General features: G+C 51.1%; 1 protein-coding gene across 10 annotated transcripts in view; it reads left to right on the plus strand.

Moving 5' to 3' along the window:
• The window catches only part of Lar (tyrosine-protein phosphatase Lar), a 152015-nt gene that overhangs the window by 108119 nt on the left and 28695 nt on the right, over positions 1–15201 (plus strand). The gene's annotated exons all lie outside the window — the stretch shown is intronic.

A 15201-nucleotide genomic window follows, 5' to 3' on the forward strand; every position in this document is an offset into this window, starting at 1 on the left:
CACTTTTGATCTCGCAACCGGAAAACGATAACGGAACAGGAAATAAAAAAGTAATCCGTTTGGATTCGTGGCCGACGAGGATAGAAGCGTTTCGCGTCCTAATAAAAGAGAAGAAACGAAAGGGGACTGCAACGGGCCGGGGAATGGCGCCGTGCTTTTTCGAGGCGCTTATTGCCGTGAAATAATCAACCGTTTCGAGAATCGAGTACAGATTCCGACGAGTTTTTCTCGTTGGAAAAGTTTGCATCGCTGGCAGCTCGTGATCCGCGAGGCTAACGAGGGAAGAATTGCCTTCGCGTTCGCGCAAGGAAAAGAGAAAAACCAACCGGACGTGGATACGAAAGGGAGGAAAACTTTGATCTTACGATATTACGTTCTCGAGGCAGAGACTCGTTCCCGAGCGCAATATCAGAGTCCAGGGAGGACGACAAAGCCGTCGCGATGCTCTCGAGATCCACCGAAATCGTGTATCGTACCGGCAAACGATTTCGAAACGTCTCGAAACCGCCGCTTTTAATGCTCCTGCTCGACGAACCTTCGACGTAACGCATAAATCGCCGGAACGCTTTTTCGCTTCGCATCGCATCGCGACGCCCTCGGCTATTCGACCAAGTATTACTTTCCGGTCAAAGTAGAGATGCGTACGGGTTTCCGAACTTGTCTATAACCGATTTTCGTTCAAACACGAACAAAAACGATCCGTCGCTTCTCGGTCTCTTTTCCGGCGAATAAAGCTGCGCGGAAAATGTGCAGGAAACGTACCGGTAAAGCGGAATCCCAGCGTTTACTTAATTAAAAGTAATCCATTACAGAGGTATCGCCAACGAGACCGTACTCTGAGAGCTTCGTTTCGCGCGAACGCACGCGTTCCCGAATACAAATCTTCTCCTTCGATCGATCCGTAATCTAGCTAGTTAACCGGTCGTTACTACTCTCTGTTCATCCCGGCCAAATCGACTCCGAATTCGATCCTAAATTCGATAAATAAAGCTCGATAATAACGCGCATCTGATTAACGCGTGCAACCTATATGGCGAATTAACGTATCAAACAGTAACGAAAACAAATTGGACGCGTTTTAATCCGATTCGACCGATGTGATTACGAACGTAATCGAATGAACTGGTAACGCAACAAAGCCGATCGACGAGGAATATCGAAACGGAAGGGCACGACGGACGATTTTCAGCGGGTAGTTCTTTGTCGCGCGTTTACGAAATTACGGACTCGCGATTTCGAGACAGCTATTCGGTCGCGTAATCTGCGAAAGTGCCGACGTTGGTTGGAATTTTCCGACAAGAGGAGCAGACCGCGAAGAAACAAAGCGCGAGCGTGAGAGGGAGAGAGAGAGGGAAAGGGTCTCTAGAACGCGGCGGAGAATGTGAACGGAGGAAGGAGGCAGGAAACGATGGTACCGGTAATTATTTTCCTTTCCTGGCCGTAACCGCTCAACCCGCGAGGTAACGGTGTTCGAGGACTGTGCTTTTCGCGGATTAATTAAATCGTTCGCGGAACGTTCGTCGAACAAATAGCTGTTCGTTCGGAGAGACGAAACCGCAAACGGAAAACGGCAAAATAGAAAACAAATTCGACCGAGAAGAAGTTTCTTCTCTTTTTCCTTCGTCTTTTTGCTCGATGAAACTCCGCGGAAAGATTCCAAGGATTTTCTTTCATAGCGAACGAATCGCTACATTTGCCATCGATATCGGTAAGACTCGGGTTTTCTTTTAGACGTGCCCGACCGAAGATCGAAGGAAGCTCAATTTTTCGCGTGAACAATGGAGGACAAAAGGGGGCGGTTGAATTAGAAGCTAAACCAAAGTAATTAAAGCGAGAGCGCCATTGAATAGTTAGGATACGCGGTTGGAAAAGGTGCGGTAAGATTTTTTGCCGGTAACGCATTAGCTGATTGACGTTGCGGGTGTAAACGATCGACGTTGCGGAACTCGCTCGCCTAATCCTCGTCCGATTCTCTTTTGCGGGACGGGTGTCGTTCGGAGATCGCGTTGCGGTCGAATTACGTTAGCGACCGCGAGAAACGGCAAAGTTGGCCGTATTCGAAGGGGGCAGCGTTTGCAAAACAGCAATCGGAGATCCTTGGGATAACGGTGACAACGAGGAAACCGTCTCTAAACCGGCAGCACCACGGAATGCGCGTACCAACGAACCAGAATGAGAACGAGCCAGACGGAGAAGCGGAGAGAGAGACACGGAGAGGACACGTACCGGAAACGAGTACGCGAGCGTTCTGAGAAATCGCTAATGGAGATTGTACCTCTATCCAGTAACTCCTCGCTGAAATCCTCTGGGACATAACTGCTCGCAAGATTCCTATTTCCGGAAACAACCGAGGCATCGTCTGCGTCGGAGTAATTCGAAAACGCGCTTCTAAATAAAAGCGGTCGCGCGTATTCGAAACCGTAATTTCGAAGCCCGGCACGGCCGAGATAACGAAAAATCGATAAAGTGTTTCGAGCTGCCACTGTGCTTCGACGATTATTACCTTGTTATCCGAGCCTCTATTTGCGCCGCTATCTATATTCGCGCGCGTGGCCGTAAACTAATTAGAAATTTTCAAACTGCTTTCGACGGAACGTCGCGTAACGTCGCGACAACGCGAAAGAGCGTTCTTCGATTCGTTAACGGAGAATTATCGAGGCTTTGCCGCGTACTCGCGCGGAACCTGCTCGCCAGATACGTCAGACCCACCGAGCAACATATCCGAACACTAATACGCTTCCTGCATCTCGCTATACTCTTTCGCGAGTTACGCCCACATCGAACGCCAACGATCTACTATTCCACGCGCGTGCCTAGAAACGATACACTTTCGAAACGCGACCGTGCGTTTGTCCCGGCACGAGGTCGTAGAAATTCGATCGAGCCCTCGCTTAACGAGCAAACGATTCTCCGGCTAGGCCGACGGAAAAAGTTTGCGAAACGTAATTTCGAGGGACGCCGATGAACGACGGAAGAAACGTTCGCATTTGTCATATTCGAAAGAATCATCCGTACGCTGTTTCCGGTTCCCTCCTGTTGAGTGTTTTCTAACTCAATAGCAGTAACGGAATTCTTAGCCTACACGATTTTCGCCAGGCGCGTCAGTCAGAGCTGCGTAATTATTATTGCAGCATTAAAGGAAATAAAGAATGTTGAAGTGTTAGGTGTAATTTGGATTTAGCAGTCTTAAATTATGCAAATTAGTATCAAAACTCAATCTTTCTGCAAATATGATTCAGTTTCGTCACATTTGAACTGCAACGTGCGTCACGAGTCTGACTCTTTATAAGGGGTTAAAATTCCTTACAGCAGAAATGGAGTCAAGCGAAGTCCTCGCTGGTTGGACCGGGTTCCGACTCTTGCAGTGGCCGAGCTATGATCTCTCAACACCTGCCGATATAAGCGAAAGCTAAGGAGCGGCATCAGGCCGAAAATGCTCTAAATGACAATAAACTGTTTCTTCGACGCACGCCACATGCCTTCCTCTGAGAGACCGTATCGAATGTACGAGGATCGGCGATAATAACGCAATAGGTCGATTCGCGACGATTCGGTTGTTGGCCCGGAGCGTACTCTCGCGCAAACTTGCGCGCTCGCGTACGCTTCGATAGGATGACGCGAGTGTTTGCGCGTTCCCTGGAACGATGGTCGGTCGCGTGTGTGCGCGAGTACCTGGCCACGGGTGGGTAGGTAGTCGAGGTCTTGGATCGATCGGCCATTCGTATGGTAATGTAAGCAACTACCGGACCGAGCTGCTTGCCAGAGTCGAAGACCCTGTCCGTTAACCAGCGACGGTACGATGTCGAAGAGGAAAGGGAGGCAATCCGGGAACTCTGTGCTCGTTGTCCGGTGTGCGCGGTGCGGGGCTACGGGAGGATTGTAACGTCACGGAGGAGACGAGAGGAGAGACGTACGCGGAATGGAGATAGCGGGATCTCGCTCGAACGATATCCACGGTTCGTCGATCGCCAACGAGTGGATTACCGATGACGGAGTCAGGAAACCGAACGATATGATCTATGGTAGCCCGTCCAGTTCGTTTCGATCCGCCTAAATCGAATCGAATCGAAACCTTACGATCCACGCGGAAGCGTATCGATTCCCCGCGTAACGCGGGGCGCGTTTACGAGCAGAAGTTTCGGGACGCGTAGCTTGCGACGGAAGCCGCAAGACGGTATCGGAAGCGAGTGCGCCGCGAGCGCATTGGCCGGTTTGACGAAGCGGTATCTCGAACGTTGCAAAATAGGCGAACGGCAGTCTTGAAACGCGATCATTGGAAGCGAATACTGCGGGAAGCAACACCGAGGCTGGAACAAAGTTATCGCGGCAAAGTGCACGGTAACGCAGTTATCCTTCGCAAACCGCTCTGCCTCTTGTCCCACGCTCTCTCTATCGACCCTCTTGTTCCGTCTTTCGGAACCTGACCCGTAACGACCACGCTTCTCTCTCCTTCCTTCTGTCTCTCTCTCGAATTCGATAGGTCTCGCGGATACCGAGGATTGATCGACCGCCCGCTCGACAATGGACCATCCCTCCCTCCGTTTCTTTCTTTGCCACCGTGTCACGGAAAATATTTACAAACCGTTTCGTCCACCGATGGTCCATCGCTCTCGGTTCGAGCGCTTCGAGAGCGAAAGCGAAATCCAAATCGAGAAAACGAAGCGTACTGCGGACATTCACCGCGAGTCTCCACGAAAGATTCATGAGCTAGATGGCTTCTTAATTTAACTTTCCGATTCGTCCTCCTAAAGCGCGCTATCGAAAACCCCTATCGATCTGCTCGCCTTCCGTTCCGCTAAATGACTATTATTTTTCGCGAGTGCGAGCGCGTTAAAAATTCCACGACGAACGGACGAGATTAGAAAATCTGGTAATTAAGCGTCTGCCGGAATAGGGCGAAGACGCGAAAAGTACGCGCGTATTTCTACCCTGACTAGCGAAAACTTTGTCACTTAGGAAGTTTGCCCGCTATCAAGATCCGCGACGGTTACCGGCACATTAATTACGTTCGTCCGTAGAAGCAGTCATTCTTAATCGCTACGACCACGAGATCCGAGAGTTTAGAATTTACGCCGTCAGGGAGAAAATCGGTTTTCCGAGCCCCGGAACGTTCGAAGGCACTCGATGCGGCGAGGATCTTGTCCCCCGTTGTCGCGCGTCGATCAACGCCGGGGAGCGAACGATAGGAAAAATCGGCTAGGAAGAGCGGAAACGGGAGAAGAGGTGAATTTTCGCGAACAATCTCTAGCAATTTCGGTGCGAAATCAGATTACGCGCCGCTTCGCCCGCTCGTAAACTGGATACGTAAAATTAATTATCGAGGCGCGGAGAAGCCGCCAGTACCGCCATAGACAGGGCGAAAGAGGGCGAAAGAGGAGGAAATCGGTGGCAGGAACGGAGACACGGCGATGTCGTCTCGAACAGAGACGAGAGGAGCGAAGCACCGCGCAGAATGCGGAACGCTGACAAAACGGATGGAAATTATACCGGCTGACGGCTCGCGCCGAGTCTTCTTGACGCGTCGCGGACGAATTTTACCGGTCAACCTTTAATCGGACTAATCACGCGTACGTTGATCGTCGACCGATTCTCCCTCTTTCGAAAATCCCGGGATTCGTGACGCGACCTTCTTCGCTCTCGCGATTATCCGCGTCCCCGTTTCGAGGCGATACATCCAATTACCGCGCTCTTCTCGACACCGAGAACTCGCGGAAATCCCGAAAATCCGAAAATTGGAAACGTACTCGGGATTTCAGCCTCGAACGTCGGGACGGTTGCTGTTCGGTGATTTTGCAAAATTACATCCACTCGTTTCCACGAATCAGCCGCCTACGTCGGATCGATATCTTCCGTCGGTTTCGGCCTTCGAGCGTGCAACGACGCGCGTCGCTGATTCTACGCGCGCCGTTCTGTGCGATAACCCCTTTGTAAACTCGGCTTCGCCGGTACACGGAAAAACCGATACGCATCTTGTTCCCCGTCCGATGGGCATATTTATCGCGACGTTGTTGCTGCTCGCTGGTTCTCGCTGGAACGTCGCCGAAACCGAAGAACCGCCCGCGTTATTTTATAACGATGCGCGCCACCCGTTGATCTCGTCGACGTTCGAACAAAGAAATTGTCGTATGCGCGGAATAAATTGTTGCCGGATTTTCGGATTTATCCGGCCGATCGAACGGCAAAGTAGTAAACACCGTTTATGGACACGCAGCCAATATAACGCGTCGTAGCTCTCCCGTTGGGGGATATAATCTAAAATTCGTTCGTGGCACAATTTCAACATCGGACCGCGATCGATATTAAAGTCCATTAAACCGGTAACCCGCGCTCTAACGGGTTTCAGTCGCCGTGTCTGACCCATACGCGGGTTGTTCCACTCGACGGCCCCGCTCAAGCGGTGGTATTAAGTAGTAATCTCCAGGCATGATCGGGCTACGTTCTACCGTTCGATAAAACCGACTAGAAAAAACGATCGAAAGGTAGACAAACGCGACGGGGGCTGTTTCGCGCTACTTTTACTCGTTACCTCGAACTAAAATTATCCCGTCTTCCGAATTAGACAAATGAGACGGGGAGAGAGGCATGATTTTCGATGTTCGTGTCTGGACAACGGCGCGGGCAATTTTAGCGGAGTGTCGGGCAAGCAGAGGTATTAAGCAGTAATTCCCAGGCAAGAGTAGAGGCCAGAAGCGAATTAAAAGAGAAGAGGGGTTGGCCGTCAGTTCCGCCAATCGCTTTGAAAGGATCGCGTAACGATCGTTGCGGTTAAAACGCGATCGACGGCGATTCGCTTTTGTCCCTGTTATTCGATACGTCTCGATCTTTCGCCTTCGCTGGTTTATCTGGCCTTGGATTTCGAAGCATGGTTTCGTAAGGAGGAAAGGCGAGAAATCATCGGACGAGCTCGAATTTTCCCATTGTCGTCGACGCGATACCCTTTTCACGGTCTTTCGATTCGCTCCACTTTTTCTCGTGGCTTTTTTCTCGTTCCTCCGCCTCCGTCCTTACAGCGACACAAAAGCCTTCGAAAAATATGTCAGGTCGAACAAAACGAGGCAATAGCGACGAGAGGAACCAGACTCCGTGGCGGCAACGCCAGGCGAAAAGGGTCGAAGAAGGAGTGGCTGGCTGGCTGGTTGGCCTGCGGAGGTCACGGGAGGGTAGAAAGAAAGATGGAATCCTCGACCGGCCATTTTCTACGATCCGCGAGGACGGACATCCGGGTGTAGGAAGTACAAATAAACATCCCTTTTCCCTTCGCAACAACCACGTAACGGCGTTACCCGCTTTCTTCCAGTGTTCGCGACTACTTGCCGGCAACCTACGGGCTTACGTTCAACCACTTCGACCAGCCGTTTTCCCCTCGTACGGCTGTCCCCCTTTCTTTTCCTTCGACCGTTTTCTTCCCGTCTTCTCGCCCGGCTTCCGCATCCTCGTTTTACCCGTACCGGACGGCCACCCGCCTCCTCCCCGAAGTCGTTTTCCTTCTTACCGGCTCGTTAAGGGTAGGCGGACCTCGGAGAGCGTCGCGTCGACATCGAATCGAGAATGAAATTGCGGCAGTCGGGATACCTTCCTCTTTTTATTACCGTTTCGCCGCGTCCATCGAGAAATATACTCGAACACGAAGATCCCTTCTCCGGCAAAATATTTTTCTACGAAAACGCGTCGCGCCCGAAAGCGGAGTCGATAGTACGCGTGAAAACAAATCGAAAATGTCCGGTGACGCGAGCATCGACAAACACGGCTCGTCGTACCCTACTCTGGAAAATAGCCTCTCCTCGATACACGACCGCGCGCTTTAATTCGCGCCGAGTCGTCTCTAAGCTTCGGTCGGTGTACGGCCACGAGAAAGCAACGACAGCACGATTTTCATGAATAATAAAAAGGACCAAGTGCTCGACGAGAGACGCCTCTCGTTCCTATCCTCTGCCCTCTCAGCCGCCTCGCGATCTGTCTATCGTTTGCCCGAGAGGGAACAATGTTTTTTCATTCTGCTCAAAATATGCTAGCCTCAGGCTCCCGACGTTGCTCCGTATCCGCGAGAATCCCTCCTCGTTTCTCGAGACCTCGTCGATTTTTCAAGATTCGAAGCCGCTTTTTCACGCTCCTTTCTTTTTCGCTCGACCTCGTCGACCGTTAATTCGTAGTCGTTCCTCGATCGGTCAAGGGAAGCACGTGGATCGGACGCGATGCGTACGTCGCCGTCGTCTCGAGTCAAGAAGAGATGGGTCCATTTTATCCCCTTCTTTTCCCGCATACTTTTTCCCCGCATCGTGGTAGGTTTTTTTCCCGCAACTCCTACCTCTTCCCTGACGCGTCTTAGACATTAGCTGGCATTCTCTGGCACATCCCCTTCTTTCGCCTTCTCATACCCTTTTCCTACCGGCAAGCCGAAGCTCCGAGCAAGCTTTTGTTGAGCTTTTGATGGAGAGATTCCGCGCTTTGCCACGCTTGTCTGGAGCTCTCTCCTTCCTCTTCGCGGCACCACCGGCGACGTTCTGGCCCCAATTTCTCACGATCGAAAACCCCTCGCAGCTATTCGCGGGCGAGTTTTCCGTATTAAAACGAAAGGAAAGGAACGCGTTCGCCAACGGCTCCGTATCGTCTGTGTACGATACGCGATCCTTTTGCCGCGAAACGGTGTGTCTGGCGGAAAAAAAGCGCGTGTAATAATGGAACGCGCGATCGATCGCCGTCGCGAGGAACGTCGTTTCGCGATGTTCGAGACCTGGTTCGGCCCCGGCCGTATTCGGCAGCAATTTTAGAGACCGTCCCGTGCAACCGAGCCATTCATTCGCTCGCGGGACAATTTTTGTTTCCGTTAAACGAAACGCTTGGAACGGTCGAATGTGGCGAGCGGGGTCGCTCGCGAAAAGAAGGGACGGGAAAATAAAACCGTTTTCTGGGAGCTGGCTGCTTATGAATTACTTAAGAATACGAGCGCGCCGCTGAATCGACGTATTTACGGCCGCGCTACCTCCTTCCCTTCCGGCAAGTTTTTCTGAAAGCCGTGGGGGAAAATGCTTTCGCCTGGCTTTCCCCAAAGTGCCCGCGTTCTTTCTTCCGCCACGCTACGCGAAAACTTTCAACGCGAGAACGCTAGAGAAGCTTTCTCTTCCGAGAATTTATCGAATCTCGCGATAAGGTGGGTAGGATTAAAGGGGTAACGAACAATGCCCTGCGCGCGATCGAAGGTCGATCCCGAGAGGAAGAATGACTCGGCCCTTTAAACCGCGCGTTATTACGACGAAGCAACGAGCTCGGTCAACGAGAGGAAACCTCGAGAGTCCGTCGGCCCGGACGAGAAACCTATCACCCGTAAATTTCATTAGCGCCTCTATCTCGTCCGTCGTTCGCCCGACAACCGCCGCGTGTACTTCGTTTTTTCAAAGTTCGTTGTTCCACGATTTCGTTGCGTTCGAGCCTGGATCGATCCCGAATCGAGACACTCGATAACGAGGCGAATTCGTCGAGCGAAATACCGGGGCGTAATCGACGTCGTAGCAATTTCTTTCGTCCCGTATCGCGAAAGAAGAGATTCGTTCACGAGAGGAAAATCCGTCCAAGACGAGCGAATCGACTCGCAACGAACGCGCTGCAGCTTCGTTCCATTCCGAGGTAAATTCACCGAGAAATACCGGATGTCCATTAGCCGGGCGAGTCCGTTTCAGGTCACGATCGCCAAAACTGAACTCTCTCTCGTTCGTCTACGCGTTCCCCGCTCGTACACACACGCACGCGCGCACACACCGACACACGGTAACACGCACGCTCGCACACCGCGTTGCGCCACTATTCCGACAATTTCGCCGTAAACCTCGATGCGACTATCCCGTTTGGCATTTTCTCTAATGCACCGGATTAATTAGCTAATGGACCAACGAATATTTACATTTATTTTGCAAACATCTCGCATACGCCGGCAAATTCCCGATAACAGGAGCACGCGTTTCGACGGGTAATATCGATCGGATTTTTTCCATAAGTCGCGAACCCACTTCATCGACCTGTAACCATGAGCCGATCGTTATTACCGATTCGACGAAACGGACTCGATTTGGCACGGATCAGCGGGCCCGATCGATTTCCCGGCCAAGGTGGGACGTTTCACCGAGACCTCGGCGAGTAAGCACGCCGAGCGATCGCTTTCTCGATTATCCGCCTCTAATAACCGATCCTGACGACGCGTCGAGCCCACATCGATGATTTGCCTGCTTCTCGGGTTTGTCGCGTTATCTGACTGCTGCTCCAGCCGTTTCGCCTCTCGATCAGGGAAATTATTGCGACCGAACGCGCCTTCTCTTCTCGTCCGCTCTCCCCTCGGTTCGAGCACTACGAACACCACGAATACCTCGAGCCACGATGAAAATTTACGTTCCGACCGCGTCGTTGCAAACAGTCGAATCGATCGTAGGAAAACAACCGATTCTATGGAAAATGCGGTAGAGCCGTCGACAAATTCGCGTATAATTGCCGGTCGATCGAGCGAGCGATAGGCAAACACCGTTGCTATACCGCGGCTCCCCTAATGAAACTTTTTATCGTTCCACCCTTTCATCGAATTATCGAACATCCACGTACGAGATTTTGCACTTTAATCGCCGTCGTTGCCGTTTGCCTGCCCCTCCATTTACTCTTGTCGTCGACAACGATCCTCTTTGGCTTTTCGCGCCTATTCGTCGATTCTCGTAATCGCCCAAACTTATTTCTCACCATCGCGGAGTTACACGGAGAAAGTATCACGAAGGAAATGTAGGAACAAACACCGGCGTTATCCGAGCTTGTTTGCAGATCGTTATACTGACCAACTTCCGACTCCACGAATTTTCCTGCTCCCGGGAGATTCTAGGAGTTTGCGCGCGACTAAGACGGAGGAAGTCGATTTTCCCGGAATTCTCAGAAGATTAAACGTAACGATGATTAGCCGGGTAGAGAGAATCGTCTTGGTTTTTCTTTATTCGGAATGACGCGTGTTAACCGAGTAGTGACGCGTTTCAGGGATGGAAAGTTTTGAATAGGCATCGTATCGGGCGGTGGGTGACCGCGTATGCCGGTCGAGGAACGGAAAAGCGGCGTCTTATCCTCGTTTTATTTTTGCAGCTCGAAAGTATGCCGATCGGATTGCGACGTGACGCAAGTAATAGCCGTTTCGTTCGAATCGATTGCTCTCCGGTATAATAATACCCAGTCCGTTCTACTCTCTCGTAACTCGAGGAGAAACAGGAGGCTGGCGATGCCGAACTCCTCCTCGAAGCGTCGGTTAAATAATTGATCGATGGAAATGCTTCGTACGAGAACACCGCGTCTCTGAAAAACGAACGCGATTCAATTGGAAAAAACATTGGTAAACTTTGAGTTTCCGATCGATCAGCCGCCTCTGTTCTCTTTCGTTCCTCCGCGTTCCTCCTCGCTGCTTCCTCGTCCGCCGGTACTCTTCTTTTTTCCCCGGTTACGCTGTATAGATGTTGCATCGATAAGTTTCCGCGGGCGCTTTATATTCGCGATATCGTCGTAATCGGTTGAATAAATTCAATAAATTCTGCCGTAAATCGTTTCCATCGGCCGTTCATAAAGGCACGGGCTTCTCGATTAATTGATAAGAAGCCATCGACGCTCGAAACGAAGGTTGAAAGCTTCGGTGCTCTTTCTTTTTCCGTTGTTATCGGCATCCTCTTCCGGTCTTCTTGTTTCCTCTTTCGTCAAGATATCTCGATGTTTTCCTCTTTTCTTTGATTATCTTTAGTCCATTCGACTCGCGCCATGTTGCCTCGATGAATGCGAGAAGAGGCTCGGTTTTCCTCCCCGACTCGAGCGTAGCGCGCTCGTAATTAATTACCAGATCAAAAGACAATTTAGGGATGACCCCTTTCCGTCGTCCTACTCCCTGTAACGCGTCTTCTTTCGTTCGAGCGAGAGAGAGACGAGTTTGGTCTTTAGAGCCTAATCCTGTAGAGCCGACACTCGAAACCGAGCCAAGCCACTCGATGCGGGGCTTCGTTAAGACGAGTTGCCTCGATTCGTTCTCAAGGAGGGGCACACACAGAGCGCTGCCGGGGCTGAGAGGAAGAACGGTAGCTCGAATATTACGAGACCAGCCCTCTCCTCTCCGAGCGCGCGATATACGGTATTACACCACCTGCTGCTGCCTAGCATCGTACGTTATTCAAGCTCGTCGCGATCGAATCGTGTCTGCTTCTTTACTCGTTCCTTCTTTCGTTTCCTCTTGAAACAACCGAATGTCCCTACGATATTTCCCTGCTTCGGTCGTACGCGTCAATTAAAACTCCGGCAAAGTTCGAGACAGAGGAAAAGGGAAGCGAGTTTAATCATTTTCCGCGGATGCAACGAAAATTGGACCGGCGATTCCGCGGCCTCCCGCAACGAGAGCAAACTTTCAAAGAAGGAGCAGAAATTTGTAGCGCGAACGCGCGGAAGCAATTTTTATTCCCGTCTTCTATAACTTTAATTTCTCGATTTCTCGATTCCGTTTCGTTTGCAGCGGTTTCCACCCCTTTGAACGTCGGAATTTAAGAAAAACTCATCCCCCGAGACTCGTCCGGGCAAGTTCGCCGCGGCGCAAAGGCAAATACTTTCTTGCCCAGGTAGCGTCGCGGCGAGAGCCGTTTGCGGACCGGCTCTTTTTACCCGTCGCGTCGCGCCTTTCTCTCCGAATTTAATTTTCCGATTTCGCCGTCGTTTTCGTTTTCTAGCGATTTACCGCGCTCTCGGCGTGTCCTTCGCTCGAACGAGCTCTTTTTTCGCGAGGCCAGCCAATTTTCCGCAGATCGATTTCCCCTGAAACGACGCGAGGCACACGTACGCGCCGTCTACGTATCGTATACTTGGACCCATTTACATGCCGCTGTACGCGAGCGATACACAAGCGCAGCCGGTATATTCGAGGGCGCCTCGAAAGCACCAGCGAGCTGCCGCATCGTCGCTGCGCTTGAATTATGAAACCGCGTTTGCACGGGACTTTTACGGGGAATTTTAACCGGTATAGTTTATTGGCTCGCTTCTTATCGAGCTTCCGTTTCTCGAGCGCTCGGCACCGACGGCAACGAATTATTTCGTCGTCGATCGGCCACAAATTTTACTTAACGTCCGATTTTTGGCCGCGGGAAGCGATTCTTAATCGATCCTGCCAGTCATGGTTTTTCATGAAAGCGTAATAGATGCAGGAATACGGCCAACGAAGCGGTCGTTATTTCCTCGCCGATCTCATTCGATTCGATGATTCTGAAATTCTCGTCGAACGTCTGCTTATCGTAACCTTCCGAGCCACGATTCTATTTTGACGCGATATTTCAGCGAGTCTAGCCCGAATTCTCGAATTCGGAAGATCGACCACGCGATCGTTTCACGGTTCGCTCGAAGCGACAGCAGAGTTTTTTAGCCCCGTTTCGGCACGAATTCGAAACGTCGAAAGACGTCTTTCATCTAGCCGCTAAAGCAACGATCACCTGTTGCTTAATAGCGCGACACCGTCTCGCTAAGATTACGATTTATTCGCGGCTGTCCGTTCGTCGCGCGTCGTCGAGCAAAATAACGCGGAGCTGAACAAACGTTTCAGCTACTCTACCTTCGAGCTTTCGGTAGTTTATTCTTTCGAGGAAATCCATTGTTCTCTGCTTCCGCCTGGTCGCTACAAATCGTCTTTTCGTAAAAGGGATAGAGATCGTCGCGGGACCGTCTTCTCGCATCCCGTACAATTTGCGAGGGCTGCAATTTTAAAACAGCGAGTTCCAAAGGAGCAAAAAGCTGACAGGAAAATGTATTAGACGAACGGAGCGAGAGAAGAAACGGAAACAAAGAGTGTTGCCTTCGACTCCGGCGTAGGTAAAGTTTAAAAAGTCCACGGAGAGACTTTGAAACGATAACGCGTTCTCTCGCTCCGTCGTTCGTTCGTTGTTCATCGCGATGATCTCTGTTGTCTTTGATGGATCGTGGCAAAGCAAACAAACGAGACTTTTTATTCCGGCAAAGTCCAAAGTAGTACAGGTCGGGGACAGGAAATTGCGACGAAGCGAGAGGAGGTAGTTGAACGAATCGACAGGGACAATGGCGTTATCGAAAAGAGATTCTGGTTGCCGCGTGGATTCCGTCATTCAGCGGGAACAGGAGCGAAAGCGAGGGTAAAAGAGAATGGGGTAAGCGAACCGGTCCAAGGACGATTCGAGGGGCGGGAAAGACTGCGGGCGATCTCTATTGTCGTTGGCCGTGAACGCTCACGGTCGCCGATATAATTGGTGCCGCCCTGCCGGATAACTCGAACGATAACGAGGACAAAAGAACCGACGCCGGAGAAGAAAACAATGGAAGAAGGAAGATCCGCTGAAAGTACCGGGGAAGAACGAGAAGGAGCAATCTCTTCGGTCCGCGATGACACGGCGATCGTCGCGTCGCCTCGCGTCGCCTGGCGTCGCGACGTCGGCTGAGTCTGACAGAATTCAACGGGGTTTCCGGCTTGTTCGCGTCCACGATCGGAACACCTTGGCCGAGCAAACTACCAACGCGATTGTCGCGTTAATCCGGCTCGTTAACGGAGGGGAAAATCGAACCGTCTATCCGCTCGAGCGGACGACGACCTCTCGAAGACGTTCCTTACCCAACAGGTTTCTTCATCGCTCTTTTAATAGGCGAGAATTACAAAAGATTTACAAACCGTAATCGCACTTTCTTCGGCAACTTTCACCCAGTTCGCGGTCCTCGAATTCGAGACCCTCGTACAGTCGAGGACGTCGTATGCACGGAAACATCGTAAGATAGACGGAGGAATATGCTTTTTAATTATCGCGGACGTCGAAGATCATCCAACTTAACGATGACTGCGTTCGATTCAGACGAAGGGTAGAACGGATTTTTAATTAATTTCGTGTGACCCGATTATCGGTAGATTTTTAATTAAACTAAAAATAGAAGGAAAAAAATGATCGTAGTTAGTTCGAAGCGTGTAAGCCCCATTGAAATGGAACCAGGACTACGCGTAGTTGTTCGAAACTTGGAGTGCAACATCCTCGAACTTAAATTTAACTAGCAGCTCACCCTCAGGATTAACGCGGTATCGTCGTAATTACGCGAAGCACGGGGCCAATGTGGGTTGCTTGCTTTGCTTCGCGTGCGCCGCGAAACGAGTCGAATTAATCTCGTCATCGACCAACGATGTCGCCTCGCTCGCGACTCGATATTCTCGATTTC

The sequence above is a fragment of the Megachile rotundata genome, chromosome 8 (genome assembly GCF_050947335.1).
Source record: "Megachile rotundata isolate GNS110a chromosome 8, iyMegRotu1, whole genome shotgun sequence".
NCBI classification, from domain to species: Eukaryota; Metazoa; Arthropoda; class Insecta; order Hymenoptera; family Megachilidae; genus Megachile; species Megachile rotundata.